This window comes from Myxine glutinosa, chromosome 8, assembly GCF_964187855.1.
Source record: "Myxine glutinosa chromosome 8, kmMyxGlut1.1, whole genome shotgun sequence".
Classification (NCBI taxonomy): Eukaryota; Metazoa; Chordata; class Myxini; order Myxiniformes; family Myxinidae; genus Myxine; species Myxine glutinosa.
This window is the reverse complement of record NC_136268.1, coordinates 144,220,805-144,236,377: the sequence shown is the minus strand read 5'-3', so window position 1 is coordinate 144,236,377 and position 15,573 is coordinate 144,220,805. Positions and strand designations below refer to the sequence as shown.

At 45.9% G+C, this 15,573-nt stretch overlaps 1 protein-coding gene across 3 annotated transcripts in view; it reads left to right on the top strand.

Moving 5' to 3' along the window:
- The window catches only part of LOC137432971 (annexin A4), a 184,060-nt gene that overhangs the window by 117,292 nt on the left and 51,195 nt on the right, over nt 1–15,573 (top strand). Inside the window, exon 2 of one of the 3 annotated variants that reach the window (XM_078783801.1) lies at nt 13,063–13,259. The exons of 1 other annotated variant lie outside the window; for it this stretch is intronic. The gene's annotated coding sequence lies outside the window, so the exon portion shown is untranslated. Of the gene's footprint in view, nt 1–13,062; nt 13,260–15,573 lie in introns of those variants that run through there. One more of the 3 variants, XM_078783802.1, reaches the window with a different exon arrangement.

The window sequence follows — 15,573 nt, the reverse complement described above, 5'->3', positions numbered from 1 at the left end:
CGGATCTGGATTCGGAACTGAACCAAAATCAAGTCGGCTTGTTCTTGTCTCATAACCAACTTATCCACCTAATTTTGTCGTAACTCGTCCACAAGCTATTGAAATACCAGGCTCACATACAAACAATCAGGCAGACAGAGGTGAAAACATACCTCCATCCACCTTCCTTAGTGGAAGTAATCAACTTTATATTATGTTCTCAATAACCCTTTTAGTCTTGAAAATAAATAGCACGAAATAACGCACTAACATAGTTACTAACACTAACTTTTAAAGTTGAAGTCCCGAACCATATTTTCCCCCATTACCCTCTAAGTTTGTGGATTTGAGGTTCATGAGGATTTTCAAGAACCCCTGCGAACGGTAAAGCCCTCCTGTAAAGACTTGAACAATGCTTGGGGTATCATGTTCTATGAACTCTCTAATTACCCTCGCCAGAGGAGAGGGCATCACATTTGAGTCCGTTTGTTACTTGCAAAATCGAAGATTTTTCAAGTATATTGGTCGGTTGTGTTTGTGGTTCTGTTTGTCTGTTTGTCTGTCTGTTTGTTTGTCTGTTTGTCACCGGCCTACAGGTCACAATTCCAAACCGATCGTCATGAAACTTCACCAAGTTGTATAGGTCGTCCCAATTGAGAAGCCTATTGATTTTGAGGTCAAAAGTCAAAGGTAATCTGGAGGTCAAATTTCTAAAATCGCCATTTTAAATCCGATTGACTTGAAAATTGAATAGCGTTTGTATATTGTCACTAAATTGGGGAATTAAGTATTTTTGAGGTCAAAGGTCAACTCAAGGTCAAATTTTAAAAATCATCAATTTTCATCTGAAAAGCCGTCAATTTTCATCTGATCGACTTGAAAATAGAACAGCATTTGTGTATTGCCTCACTGAGTTGAGAAACCAACTATTTTTGAGGTCAAGGTCAAAGGTCAACTCAAGGTCAAACTTCCAAAAATTATTTTTCATCTGAAAAATTGTCACTTTTCATCCTGTTGACCCGAGCTTTGATCAAGATCGTAAATTTTAATCTTCATGAAATGGACAATTTGCTGTATCAATGGAAACTTTTTGGGGGGGGTGGGGGGGGCAGATTTTGCAAGTATCGTGCTTCTTGGTTGTTTGTCTGTTTGTCCACACAGAATAAATAGGATTTTCTCTACAACCGTTGGTCCAATCGACGGGAATTTTTCACCATACGTGCATCTCCACCTGTAGAATGTTTTAATAATAATAATTATGACGTCATAGGTCACGTGGTTCTGCCGCCATCTTGGAAAAACCGAAAAACTTTGCACCTCTATATCTCCGAAAGCGCTCAATAGAAGAAATTGAGACATGGCTCATTGTAAAGAACTCTCCATGGGGAATAAAATATGTTAATGATGTCACAGGTGCCACCATTATGACGTCATAATTTGACAAGTACAAAACTTCATCTGATTAAGATGAAATTTCTTGAGTGCCCTGTGGGCATAAATTGGTGGAGAAAAAAATATATTGATGATGTCATAGGTCACGTGGTTTGGCCGCCATCTTGGAAAAAACAAAAAACGTTGCACCTCGATATCTCCGAAAGCTCTCCATAGAAAAAATTGAGACATGGCTCATTGCAAAGAACTCTTTATGGGGGATAAAATATGTTAATGATGATGTCATAGGTGCCTCCATTATGACATCATAATTTGACAAGTACAAAACTTCATCCGATCAAGATGAAATTTCTTGAGTATAATCGAAGAATAAATTAGTTTAGAAAAAAAATTAATGATGTCATCGGTCACGTGGTTCGGCCGCCATATTTGTTTTAACACGAAAGCCTTAAAAACCACTGAAAATACATCCTGGCTTGGGTTTGCAATCTCTTAATTCTCCTTTTCTTGTTAACAATGTGTTTTGCCTTTTTTTTTTTTTTCTTACACAAGTCTCAGTCGATACTTTTTGAGATTCGGAGCCATGGTAGAGTTGCAGATTATGGCACACACACACACAGAGAGAGAGAGAGAGAGAGAGAGAGAGAGAGAGAGAGAGAGAGAGAGAGAGAGAGAGAGAGAGAGAAAGAAAGAGAAAGAAAGAGAAATAAAGAAAGAAAGAAAGAAAGAAAGAGAAGAGAGGGGGATGGATGGAAACACTCAGACAGAACTGCACAGACGCGCCACAGTATTGCAGGGAGTGGCATGAATAGAAGAAGGGCAGAGGTTTGGCGTCTGTTGAATCTGACTCAACATCCTCTTATTAGTTTGGGAAATTAGTCACAAATAGATGATTCCAAACTCTGCACATTTAGTTCACCAACTTGTCATGTGTTTAACTCTCTACATGTTGTGGAATGAATGATTCATTAATTAATTATCTCTGCACATTACTACAGTGTGGAGAGATAAATATAATCTCTCTGTATTGTAGAATGAATGAGTCATTGATTGTTTGAAGCCATTTGTTCGGTCGTCCATTTGCCAAGTGGACTCGAAATTCGCAAATATTTTCCAAACAATAAAATAGTGACCACGATGGGAGGAAAGAAAAACCTTGAGATAAATTTATCTCTCTAGTCAAATTGACATCTCCCAAGGACCTGCGGCGTTCACATTTTAAAGCCACGCACTTTACATTACCTGACCTGCTTTCATTACCTGACCACATCAGACAAAAACAGACAGGATGGCATCAGTAGAACGCTGGATGGCTTCAACAGGACGTTCATTGGGGTAAATGCTAACCATCCTGGGAAGCTACCAAAAGCTGACGTTTTAAGTGTTAACCCTTCATCGGAGCAAACAAAGCAGGCATAAGGTGTGGTACGAGGAAGAAACAAAATGAAACCGTTTTTACCATTTGAAAAACGTTTCTGAACCATATACATGCCATCCCTTCACATTCCATCGAGAACCCCATCAATGGAAATGAGCCTACGACATATTGCGGCATGCTAACCACCCTGGGAAGCAAAGGGAAGCTCATGTTTTGGCACTCAAATGAAGAGATAACTCCCAATATGTCAGCTTCTTGCTTAGATGGTGAAAGAATAAGCACATGGTGAAACCTGCACCCTACCCGAGCAGGAAACCGGAACTAAAACGGTGAACCCGAACAGCAAACTCTAGCCACAACGCTAACCCTAACTCGAACAGCAAACTCTAGCCATAATGCTAACCCTAACTCGAACAGCAAACTTTAGCCACAACGCTAACCCTAACCCTAACAGCAAACTCTAGTCATAACACTAACCCTAACTCTAACAGCAAACTTTAGCTATAACGCTAACCCTAACTCTAACAGCAAACTCCAGCCATAACGCTAAAGCTAACCCTAACAGCAAACTCAAGCCATAACGCTAAACCTATCCTTAACAGCAAACTTTAGCCATAACGCTAACTCTAACTCCAACAGCAAACTTCAGCCATAACGCTAAACCTAACCCAAGCAGCAAACTCTAGCCATAACGCCAACCCTAACAGCAAACTCTAGCTATAACACTAACCCTAACTCTAACAGCAAACTCTACCGATAACGCTAACCCTAACTCCAACAGCAAACTCTAGCCATAACGCTAACCCTAACTCTAACAGCAAACTTTAGCCATAACGCTAACCCTAACCCTAACAGCAAACTCTAGCTATAACGCTAACCCTAACTCTAACAGCAAACTCTAGCTATAACGCTAACCCTAACAGCAAACTCTAGCTATAACACTAACCCTAACTCTAACAGCAAACTCTAGCTATAACACTAACCCTAGCTCTAACAGCAAACTCTAGCTATAATGCTAACCCTAACTCTAACAGCAAACTCTAGCTATAACACTAACCCTAACTCCAACAGCAAACTCTAGCCATAACGCTAACCCTAACTCTAGCAGAAAACTCTACCTATAATGCTAACCCTAACTCTAATAGCAAACTCTAGCTATAACGCTAACCCTAACTCGAACAGCAAACTTTAGCCATAACGCTAACCCTAACCCGAACAGCAAACTTTAGCCATAACGCTAACCCTAACTCTAACAGCAAACTCTAGCCGTAACGCTAACCCTAACTCAAACAGCAAACTTCAGCCATAACATTAACCCTAACTCTAACAGCAAACTCTAGCCATAACGCTAACGTTAACCCTAATTTCTTTGTTTGGTGTTCTAAACAGCATTAGCGACTGTTTAAAAAACTAATCATACGTGTTTGTGGTTTATTCCATTTTTATTTGTGGTGGAGGCCATTGCTCCCACCAAAACACCATGATAAGCTATTTATAAACGTTGACACTATGTTTGTTCAAGGAGGAAAACCCCCTTGGGGAGGTGGGATATTATTGGTATTAATTTTGTTTTGTAATAACATTAGGTGTTCATGTTGGAACAGATTGAATTTGGTCCGGTAATTACGATTATAATCGCTTTGGAAGTGGCCGCTGCCATTCGTCATGATCCACTCCCCCGTGTGTTACCCACTCCCCTGTGTGTGACCCACTCCCCCATGTGTGACCCACTCCCATGTGGGTGATCCACTCCCCCGTGTGTTACCCACTCCCCCGTGTGTGACCCACTCCCCCGTGTGTGACCCACTCCCCCGTGTGTGACACACTCCCCCATGTGTGACCCACTCCCCCATGTGTGACCCACTCCCCCGTGTGTTACCCACTCCCCCGTTTGTGACCCACTCCCCCGTGTGTAACCCACTCCCATGTGTGTGACCCACTCCCATGTGGGTGATCCTCTCCCGGTGCAGTGTACATGATGTGGGAGTGATGGGGGCCGGGAGGAAGAGGATTTGAGCTCTTGAAGTCACATTTTACATGAGATGTAATCACACATTTCAAACTGCTTTCAAACCATTTTTTTCAAAACCATTCAAAAAACATTTTCAAACCATTTTTATTTGTAGGAGAGGCCGTTGCTCCCACGAAAACGCCATGATAAGCTATTTATAAACGTTGACTTGACGTTTGTTAAATATCCCACCTCCACCTTGGGGAGGTGGGATATTTATTGGTATTAATATTGTTTTGTAATAACATAAATATTTTGCTGTTATCAGAATGCGCTACAACCTTCATTGTGCAACCCTTAGTCGTCCTGTTAAGTTTTGTTGAGATTGGATAAGTAACGATGAAATGTATTGTGGTCAAAAATTCCTCAGACAGACAGACAGATGCCAAATTGCGTATTTTATTATGATGATGATAATGATGATAGTCGAGGTTTGTGGAAGGGCTGGAATTAGTAAACTGAATGGATTTCGACACAACATCACAAAATGAACAGTAGAGAGAGGGGAACTACCAACAACAGAGTTGAAGGCCAAGATAGAGGGAGGCCTGGACAAACAATGGGTGTGGGGAGGATTGAGGGGCACGAGGGGATGCATGGGGTGGATAAGATGGATACAGAAGGAAACTCCAAGGAGGGAAAACTGGAAATTTGGAAGGAGGAGTGATTTGGGTGGGGTTACCGAGGTTTGAAAAGATAATGGTTATGGATTGGGGATGATCTGAGATGGTGCTGAACACCTGAGATGGTGCCTTGAAGATGTGGAGGAGAGTGAAGAGGAACAAATGAGTGGAGGTGAGCAGTGATCCTGGATTTAGGTAGTTTCACCAGAAGGGGGTTGATGTATGATGTTGGAGCATATGAGCCCTGCAGGAACATGGGGAGCTGGGGGATGATGAAGCACGGAGTGGGAAGACGGTAAAAGACCAGAAAGGAAGCAGAAGGCAGAGATACAATGGACTTGTCTGCGATGGGGAATAAAATCCCATAGACTCAACTTCATCGTAGAAGATTCCAATAATCTTGAAGGCCTTGGTTTCCATGGCGTCTAGCCGAGCACGGTGTGAGGCAGGAGAGCCCGCCCAGAGGGGAGAGCAGCACTCCATCAAACTGCTAATGAGGGCCTAGTAGGTGGATAGGAGTTCCTGTGCCGATAGAGGACCCTGCATGATGCAGCATGTCGGCAGCTGCCTTTGGAGGCAAACTTTTAAATGCGGTTTGACCAAAAAAGGTCATGGCTGATTCACTGATTGTGAGACCCAGGAGTTTTAATGACTGAACTTCTTCAAATGGATTGTTAAGGAAGCTCAGAAAGCTCAAAATCTGCGCTCAATAAGGGGTCTATGGGGGGAGGGGGGACCATCAAAACACCCCAAAAATAGGTATTTGCTTTCCTCTCCAAAACTACACACACAATGTTGATGAAACTTGGCCACAAGCTGCATATCTGATGCCCAACAAAGGTATATTGAGCGCATTAAAATCTGCTATCATTGTGGGGATCTACGGAAGGGGAGGGGAGGTAAACATCTCGCCCCCCCCCCCCCAATAGGTATTTTCTCTCTTCTCCGAAACTACACACATGATTTCGATGAAACTTGGCCACAACCTTCACCACCCAAGATGTACCAAAGTTTGTTGACGGCTTTAAGAATATCAGGCTCTGAGGGGTTTGAGTGACTGTTGCTCCTGATTCAGGTTCAGGACCCGTGGTCCTATTCTTTTAAATCAAATCAAACTGAAAACTGTGTGTGTGTGTGTGTGTGTGTGTGTGTGTGTGTGTGTGTGTGTGTGTGTGTGTGTGTGTGTGTGTGTGCATGTGCGTTTGCGTGTGCATGTGTGCGTGTGTATGTGTGCGTATATGTGTGCATATATGTGTGCATGTGCGTGTGTGTGCGTGTGCATGTGTGTGTGTGTGTGTGCGTATATGTGTGCATGTGCGTGTATGTGTGCATGTATATGTGTGTGTGCGTGTGCGTGTATATGTGCGTGTGTGTGTGTGTGTGTGTGTGTGCGTGTGTGCGTGTGTATGTGTGCGTGTGCGTGTGCGTATGTGTGGTTATGTGTGCGCGTGTGTGTGTGTGTGTTTGTTTGTGTGTGTGTGTGTGTGCGTGTGTGTTTGTTTGTGTTTGTGTGTGTGTGTGTGTGCGTATGTGTGGTTATGTGTGCGCGTGTGTGTGTGTGTGTGTTTGTTTGTGTGTGTGTGTGTGTGTGTGTGTGTGTGTGTGTGTGTGTGTGTGTGTGTGTGTGTGTGTGCGTATGTGTGGTTATGTGTGCGCGTGTGTGTGTGTGTGTGTGTGTGTTTGTTTGTGTGTGTGTGTGTGTGTGTATGAACGCAAGCTAGAGCATAATACCACTCACAGAATAAATTGTTGGAATTCCTTCACGTATATATACATATACACACATGATCCTGGTGTACATCTGTGTTCATGAATAAAGGGATTATGAAATTGCATTTCTTGCTATTGGTATTGGTAGTGGACACACTGTATGGGAACTGGTACTGTAAGAAAGCATGTGAAGTATTGTTGTTGGAGCCTGTAAACGACAGATATTGCAGTGTTACTGTGTGTCTCGTGGCTTGGAATGATATTTGATGGTTATTGGCACTCTGACGAGGATCCTGGGATGGAGGGATGAAAGGGGCTGGAGTGGAGGCATGGAAGGCGCTGGAGTGGAGGGATGGAAGGTGCTGGAGTGGAGGGATGGATGGCGCTGAAGTGGAGGCATGGATGCCGCTGGAGTGGAGGGATGGGTGGCGCTGGAGTAGAGGGATGGAGGGCGCTGGAGTGGAGGGATGGAGGGCGCTGGAGTGGAGGGATGGAAGGTGCTGGAGTGGAGGGATGGATGGCGCTGAAGTGGAGGCATGGATGCCGCTGGAGTGGAGGGATGGGTGGCGCTGGAGTGGAGGGATGGAAGGCGCTGGAGTGGAGGGATGGAAGGTGCTGGAGTGGAGGGATGGAAGGCGCTGGAATGGAGGGATGGAAGGCGCTGGAGTGGAGGCATGGATGGTGCTGGAGTGGAGGGAGGGAAGGAGCTGCAGTGGAGGGATGGAAGGCGCTGGAGTAGAAGGATGGAAGGCGCTGGAGTGGAGGGATGGAAAGCGCTGGATTGTAGGGATGGAAGGCGCTGCAGTGGACGGATGGAAGGCGCTGGAGTGGAAGGATGGAAGGCGCTGGAGTGGAAGGATGGAAGGCGCAGGAGTGGAGGGATGGAAGGCGCTGGAGTGGAGGCATGGAAGGCGCTGGAGTGGAGGGATGGAAGGTGCTGCAGTGGAGGGATGGAAGGTGCTGGATTGGAGGGATGGAAGGTGCTGCAGTGGAGGGATGGAAGGTGCTGGATTGGAGGGATGGAAGGTGGTGCTGGAGTGGAAGGATGGAGGGCGCTGGAGTAGAGGGATGGAGGGCGCTGGAGTGGAGGGATGGAAGGTGCTGGAGTGGAGGGATGGAAGATGCTGGAGTGGAGGGATGGAAGGTGCTGGAGTGGAGGGATGGGAGGTGCTGCAGGGGAGGGATGGATGGCGTTGGAATGGAGGCATGGATGGTGCTGGAGTGGAGGCATGGATGGCGCTGGAGTGGAGGGATGGATGTCGCTGGAGTGGAGGGATGGAAGGTGCTGGAATGGAGGCATGGATGGAGCTGGAGTGGAGGGATGGAAGGTGCTGCAGTGGAGGGATGGAATGCGCTGGAGTGGAGGGATGGAAGGCGCTGGAGTGGAGGCATGGATGGAGCTGGAGTAGAGGGATGGAGGGCGCTGGAGTGGAGGGATGGAAGGCGCTGGAGTGGAGGCATGGATGGAGCTGGAGTGGAGGGATGGAAGGTGCTGCAGTGGAGGGATGGAAGGCGCTGGAGTGGAGGCATGGATGGAGCTGGAGTGGAGGGATGGAAGGTGCTGCAGTGGAGGGATGGAATGCGCTGGAGTGGAGGGATGGAAGGCACTGAAGTGGAAGGATGGAAGGTGCTGGAGTGGAGGGATGGAAGGCGTTGGAGTGGAAGGATGGAAGGCGCTGGAGTGGAGGGATGGAAGGTGCTGGAGTGGAAGGATGGAAAGCGCTGGAGTGGAAGGATGGAAGGCGCTGGAGTGGAGGGATGGATGTCGCTGGAGTGGAGGGATGGAAGGTGCTGGAGTGGAAGGATGGAAGGCACTGGAGTGGAGGGATGGAAGGCGCTGGAGTGGAAGGATGGAAGGCGCTGGAGTCGAGGGATGGAAGGCGCTGGAGTCGAGGGATGGAAGGCACTGGAGTGGAGGGATGGAAGGCGCTGGAGTGGAGGGATGGAAAGCACTGGAGTGGAAGAATGGAAGGCGCTAGAGTGGAAGGATGGAAGGCGCTGGAGTGGACGGATGGAAGGCTATGGGGTGGAGGCATGGAAGGCGCTGGAGTGGAAGGATGGAAGGCGGTGGAGTGGAAGGATGGAAGGCGCTGCAGTGGAGGGATGGAAGGCGGTGGAGTGGAGGGATGGAAGGCGCTGGATTGGAGGGATGGAAGGCGCTGGAGTGGAAGGATGGAAGGTGCTGGGGTGGAGGCATGGATGGCGCTGGAGTGGAGGGATGGATGTCGCTGGAGTGGAGGGATGGAAGGCGCTGGAGTGGAGGGATGGAAGGTGCTGGAGTGGAGGTTTGGATGGCGCTGGAGTGGAGGCATGGATGGTGCTGGAGTGGAGGCATGGATGGTGCTGGAGTGGAGGCATGGATGGTGCTGTAGTGGAGGGATGGAAGGTGCTGTAGTGGAGGGATGGAATGGTGTTGGAGTTGAGAGAAGGTGGGAGTAGGAAGTGTATTACCCTCACCTGAGGAGAGGTTATTGCATTTGAGTCCGTTTTTCTGTTTGTTTGTTTGTCCACACAGAATAAATGTGATTTTCTCTGCAACCGTTGGTCCGATTGACAGGAAATTTCCACCTTGGGTGCAACTCCACCTGTCTGATTTTTTAATGGTAATTATGACGTCATAGGCCACGTGGTTCGGTCTCCATCTTGAGAAAATCGAAAAACTTTGCACCTCTATATCTCGGAAAGTGCTGAATAGAAAATATTGAGACATGGCTCATTGTAAAGAACTCTCCATGGGGAATAAAATATGATAATGGTGATGTCATAGGTCCCTCCTTTATGACGTCATACTTCGACAAGTACAAAACTTCATCTGATCAAGATGAAATTTATTGAGCATAATCTAGGAATAAATGAGTTTTGGTCACGTGGTTCGGCCGCCATATTTGTCTGAACACAAAAGCCTTAAAAACCACTGAAAATACATCTTGGCGAGTGTTTGTCATCTCAGATTGCTCTTTCTTGTTATATTTGCAACTTGAACATTTACCTCCATCTTGGATTAAATAATTATACTTAAATGATACTTAAAAAATTATATCTGTAACAGGCGGCAGAACTAAATATCCATGTAATGTATCCTGTCATGCGACCAATGTTTCAGTTGTATGTGTGTGTCCTGTGTTGTGAAACGTTGCATACTTTTGAGCTTGTGCTGCTTCTTGCTCCATATGTGATGGATTTTTTTCTTATATCATTTATATCAATAAAAATGATGCAGAGTCATGATATTCACTGAGCTGCTATCCCGGACCTTGACCCTGACCCTGACCCTAACCATAACAGCTCAATAGTAATGCAATCGTTTAAGTTTCGCTGGGATTTACATTGGATTTATTGGGTTCAGATACAGTTTATAATGCTCGTTTTAGTATCATCTATAGGGTGAACGCCCAATGTGGATCCGATCACGTAAGTCCGTACATTTTGCATTTCCTACCCTGTAATTGGAGTGGGGATGAGGGGAGGATAGTTTTGGACTTGTTGTCTCTTGTTGTGAACAATAATAATGTTTATTAAACTGCAACCATCAGAACAACTGTAATTTGATTTACAGTATCAAAAGTGGAGCCTGAAGCTTCACATAACTACCTCATTATAGTGGATCATGGTATTCCGCATGAGAAGGTTCTCCCATCAAGATATTCACAATAGTCTAAGATATGCCAGGTTTTATGTTTTCAATATACTGTATACGTTATTTAAAATATATATTTGATTCATAAATATTTTTAAAAAGCAGTTAATTTTTTTTTTTTTTTTTTTTTTTTGTATACTGAATCGAGGCTCGTGAAAGAGCTAACATTTACTTCACAAACAAATCAACCAGACAAACAAAATATATAAAAAGAGGGAGCGGAAAACAAGATGGGGAGAGAAGGGGAAGCACACAAACACAACATTTGAGAGCAGGGAGATGTGTGGAAGGGAGAGGGCTTGGGGGGAGGAGGCGTGGGAAGGGGGGGGGGGGGGGAGGGAGAAGTATAAAACACAAGGACACCAAGGACTTCCAGGACAGAAGTTGGTATTTCAAAAAAGTGGAATTGGGGTGAAATTAGCGGGGGTAGAAAAGATCAAGGTTTTGGATGGGGGAAGATAAGAGATGGTGGTGAACAGCTGTTTTAAAGACCTGGAGGGTGGAGTGGGATTGAAGAGAGTGAGGGAGTTTGTTCCAGAGGTGGGAGAAAAGAGGAATGAAGGAGTGAAGGTGAGCAGAGAGTCTTGATTTTGGCAGTTTGACCATAAGAGGGTTGCAGGCAGATCTTGTGCGACCTGTAGGAATATTTGTGGGACAGAGCCCAGAGAGAGCTGGGGGGGGGGCAAGGCCAGAGAGGAGTCAGTAGAAGACGGAAAGACCACCAACCTGCCTGCGGTGAGTGAGTGAGAGGCCCTTGGAGTTAGCTTCATCGCGGGAGATTCCAATGATTCTGAATGCTTTGGTTTCAACAGCGTGAAGACGAGCTAGGTGTGAGGCAGGAGCACCAGCCCAGAGGGGAGAGCAGTACTCCATTGAGCTGCGGATGAAAGCCTTGTATGTGGTGAGGAGCTCAGGTGTGCCAAGGAAGGACTTCGCACGACGGAGGATGCCCAGTCGGCGACTGGCTTTGGAGGCCAGATTTGAAATGTGGTTTTCCCAGGAAAGATCATGGCAGATCGTGAGACCCAAAAGCTTGAGTGACAGAACTTCTTGGAGAGGAAGTTAATTCTGTTAATTATGTCTTGGAGAGGAATTATGTTCAGTTAATTATGCATAACTAGAATAGAACGGCACTCGGTAGAGCTCGTACCCTGCCAGGTTGAAGAGTTTACGTTTTGTATCCCACTGATAGGCCGGATCTGGATTTGGACCTGAACCAAAATCTAATTGGCTTGTTCTTTTCACCTAACAAACTTATCCCCCAAGTTTGGTCAGAATGCATCCACAACTTTTTGAAGTATACCTATATTTTTCTTGTTTTTTTGTCTGTATTAATTTTTTTTTTCTTTCCACATTTACTGTTTTTTCATGCCCATACCGCCGATTCTGTTTTTGTTTTTTGGTGTTTGTTTATTTACTTATTTTGTTTATTTTTTATTTTTTGAAATTGTTCCGCATTTATTGTTTTTTCATGCATATACTGCCTATATTGTTTTTGTTTTTTTGTTGTTTATTTATTTATTTATTTAATTATTTTGTTTATTTTATATTTCTTGTTTTTTGGTGTTTATTGATTTGTTTTATTTTTTGTTTTTTGAAATCTTTCCGCATTTATTGTTTTTTCATGCCTATACTGCCTATATTGTTTTTTTGTTGTTTATTCATTTATTTATTTTGTTTATTTTATATTTCTTGTTTTGGGTGTTTATCCATTTGTTTTGTTTATTTCTTGTTTTTTTAAATCTTTCCACATTTAATGTTTTTTCGTGCCTGCACGCCTATATTGTTTTTAATTAATTAATTAATTCAGTTTTTTTTTTTATCTTTCCACATTTTTTTTCATGCCTATTCTGCCTATATTGTTTTTTTGTTGTTGTTTATTTATTTATTTATTTTGTTTATTTTCTATTTCTTGTTTTTTGGTGTTTATCTATTTGTTTTTTTTTGTTTGTTTGTTTTTAATCTTTCCACATTTATTGTTTTTTCATGCCTGTACCACCTATATTGTTCTTGTTTTTTGTTTATTTTTATTTTGAGCTATTTCAAGAGTTGTTTTTTTTGAACGTTTTTTTTAATCATCGAATTTTTTTTAACAACATAAATCTTAGACTGTTGTGAATATCTCATTCCAACAACATTTTGAACAGCTACGTAGTTGTCTTGATATTATTTTTACAGCTATGCTTATATAAAGGTTAAATTAATTATAATACAGTATAGTGCTGTATAAACACGTGAAATCACATTACATTTCTATAGAGTATGTACTATCAGCTCTTACGAAGTAGTTTCTCATTTGTTCAGTGGTAATGCTTGTTTTGCACTTTTAAAGGATTAGGAAGAAGTTGTGGGTATAAAACTGGGGCTCTGCGTCATCGTCATTGAGCTGAGAGGCCTCGACCAAGGGAGCTTGGAACCGTTGCCGAGGAAGGGAGGGCTCGCTGTGCGGATTTCTGCTTCCATCCCTCCACTCTCTCTTTCTCTCTCTCTCTCTCTCTCTCTCTCTCTCTCTCCCCGTGAAGCTCCGAGGTAAGGGCAGGTACTCCAAAATGGGCCACAATGGACTCATTGTTGTTTGGTTGCCAAGCCTTGGCAGTTCTATGCGTATTTACCATTGGTGGATTTGATGCATTTCTAGTGTAAGAACGTTAGTTTGCTTTTTCAAGAACCACACCCACTAAGTACGGTGTATTACCCGCATGTGGCATGAAATGCTGCGCTGATGTTTAACAGGGCATTTGTAACTGTCGCAATGCAGGTGATCGTTGTCTGCGGTGAGAGTGAGCCGTCGGGCGTGTCTCGGAGTGATTGCTATAGTTCGTTGGCGGAATGGTTCGGACTTGGCTCGGAATCCTTCTCCTTGTGCTTCTTGGAGCACATTCTGAAAGGGACCATCAAACCGACTGTTCCATCTACTTGCGGCCATTAAAGTGTCGCTGTGCCAGTATCGGAGCTGAATTGCCAAGTCTGGCGAAAGATTTACAGCTTCATGGAAATTCACTTATTGCGAAGAGATTCAAAGCTTATGGCTTCATAGTAATATCAGTTTCCTTAAAAGGAACCAACCTATAATTGTTTGTTCGTGCTCTATCCTTTTAAAACCCTGAGCATCAAGCAAGGAAACAGCTCACACAATTTTAAGGTCTATGCTGTGCCACTCACCTCCCAGACTCCTATGCCACTCACCTCCCAGACTCCTATGCCACTCACCTCCCAGACTCCTATGCCACTCACCTCCCAGACTCCTATGCCACTCACCTCCCAGACTCCTATGCCACTCACCTCCCAGACTCCTATGCCACTCACCTCCCAGACTCCTATGCCACTCACCTCCCAGACTCCTATGCCACTCACCTCCCAGACTCCTATGCCACTCACCTCCCAGACTCCTATGCCACTCACCTCCCAGACTCCTATGCCACTCACCTCCCAGACTCCTATGCCACTCACCTCCCAGACTCCTGTGCCACTCACCTCCTCCTATGCCACTCACCTCCCAGACTCCTGTGCCACTCACGTCCCAGACTCCTATGCCACTCACCTCCCAGACTCCTATGCCACTCACCTCCCAGACTCCTATGCCACTCACCTCCCAGACTCCTGTGCCACTCACCTCCTCCTATGCCACTCACCTCCCAGACTCCTGTGCCACTCACCTCCCAGACTCCTATGCCACTCACCTCCCAGACTCCTATGCCACTCACCTCCCAGACTCCTATGCCACTCACCTCCCAGACTCCTGTGCCACTCAACTCCTCCTATGCCACTCACCTCCCAGACTCCTGTGCCACTCACGTCCCAGACTCCTATGCCACTCACCTCCCAGACTCCTATGCCACTCACCTCCCAGACTCCTATGCCACTCACCTCCCAGACTCCTGTGCCACTCACCTCCTCCTATGCCACTCACCTCCCAGACTCCTGTGCCACTCACCTCCCAGACTCCTATGCCACTCACCTCCCAGACTCCTGTGCCACTCACCTCCCAGACTCCTATGCCACGCACCTCCCAGACTCCTATGCCACTCACCTCCCAGACTCCTGTGCCACTGACCTACCAGACTCTTATGCCATGCACCTCCCAGACTCCTGTGCCACTCACCTCCCAGACTCCTGTGCCACTGACCTACCAGACTCTTATGCCATGCACCTCCCAGACTCCTGTGCCACTCACCTCCCAGACTCCTGTGCCACTCACGTCCCAGACTCCTGTGCCACTCACCTCCCAGACTCCTATGCCACTCACCTCCCAGTCTCCTGTGCCACTCATCACCCAGACTCCTGTGCCACTCACCTCCTCCTGTGCCACTCACCTCCCAGACTCCTATGCCACTCACCTCCCAGACTCCTGTGCCACTCACCTCCCAGACTCCTGTGCCACTCACCTCCTCCTATGCCACTCACCTCCCAGACTCCTGTGCCACTCACCTCCCAGACTCCTATGCCACTCACCTCCCAGACTCCTGTGCCACTCACCTCCCAGACTCCTATGCCACTCACCTCCCAGACTCCTATGCCACTCACCTCCCAGACTCCTGTGCCACTCACCTCCCAGACTCCTATGCCATGCACCTCCCAGACTCCTGTGCCACTCACCTCCCAGACTCCTGTGCCACTCACGTCCCAGACTCCTGTGCCACTCACCTCCCAGACTCCTATGCCACTCACCTCCCAGTCTCCTGTGCCACTCATCACCCAGACTCCTGTGCCACTCACCTCACAGACTCGGAACGAACGCTCCAACCTTTACGCCACTGAGTGGGAACCGCAGGGTGTCGGTTATTTGACGTCAGCATATAAAGCAACGAATTGGTCAAAATGGGAGCCATTCTTGATGGATAAA